The following is a 1,410-nucleotide window of genomic DNA, read 5'->3' as shown; positions in this document are numbered from 1 at the left end:
CCATTCCCCCACTGACCTCAGCTGCAGTGGCAGTGGCAGCCCACGGAACCCCAGCCTCCCCCAGCAGCCACGCACACTTGCTGAGACCTGCATCAGGGCCTGTATTTGGGTAAAGTGTGTGTCCAAGGCCCTTGTGCTGAGAGGGTCCTCACACTGCCAGAACTGCCAAGGAATAAGGAGCTGGGAAACAGAAAGGGAGGGACACTTGCTGGGATCCCACCCAGGGCTGAGCTGTGAGGCCACAGCTTCCTGTCCCAGTTGCCCCTCCACACAGCCCCCTTCTTCATGTGAGGAGGAGGACCTGGAATGGCAGGCCCAGGCCTCTGGTGAGGACAGCAAGTGGGGTGCATGGGAACAACCCTCCCCCTACCTGGGTCTCCCTTGGAGAAGGTGCCGCAGGCTGCAGCGGATCAATGGTGCGAAGGCCGCTCATTTCCTCTGGCTCGGAGGAGAGGCCATGCCACACAGCTCCCCCATTGTTGACTGCCCTTATCTCGGGAAGTTCCACCTACCCCATCCGTCCATCCGGGAGAGGCAGCTAGACCCTCAGGCTCCCTCCTCACCTTTCTTTGCCTCTTGGAAGCTAGAGAACTTGGCAGGCTCAGATGATGCCAGCCCCTTCCCATGGGAAGCCTGGATACCCGCTGAGGGCAATAGTTATGGAGAGCAGAGTGGCAGGGCTTAGGTCTCAGCTGAGCTTCAAAAGGGCAATCCTGGGGCAGGGTGGAGGCAGAGAGAGTGGGACGCAGCAGATGGAGGGAGCCAGGTTGCACTTGAGGCCCAGACCAGGTAAGGCAGGGCAGCCATAGAGGGCACATATTCTTCAGTTTAGATCCTCCTTCCAGGAGTGCACATGGCTTCTGGTTCCGCTTTAGGATGCGGTGCAGTCATACATCTGCTCCAGGAAGCTTCCCTGACCTCCCCCCAACCCTATCACAGACCCCCATCAGAGCCCAGAGCACCCTGTGTGCATGCAGGGCTGACTCCCCGACCGTGCGGACTGCCTTCATGGCAGGTCCCCATGTCTGAGGGCTTGCCCCACACCTGCCTTCTCCAGCCTGGTGAGGACCCACTACAGCTGACTGTGGCCACATCCAACAGGCACTCAAGTCCCTGGCACAGGCCCACTGCCCCCACCAGACTACCTGCCCTCCACAGCACGCTTCCGGCCAAGTGTCCCTCCACCTGGGAGTCTCTGCGCACACGTCCCCTGGAGAACCTGCCTCTCACTGAGGACTCACAGGTGTTAGCATTCCCTGTGGCACCTCTGTGCGTGCCTCCCCTGGTGCCAGGGAGTGCAGTGGAAGCCACTCTCCTCTGCCTCAACAGCTTCACTCAAAAAACTGTTCAAAAAGGTTTTTACATGGCCCAGGGATTTAGTTCAGTGGTTATGCTGCCTACCTTGCTAAT

Source organism: Heterocephalus glaber, unplaced genomic scaffold (assembly GCF_053883595.1).
Source record: "Heterocephalus glaber isolate CG9 unplaced genomic scaffold, H.glaber_assembly_v1.0 deba00001428, whole genome shotgun sequence".
NCBI classification, from domain to species: Eukaryota; Metazoa; Chordata; class Mammalia; order Rodentia; family Bathyergidae; genus Heterocephalus; species Heterocephalus glaber.
Note: the sequence above shows the minus strand (reverse complement) of the source record.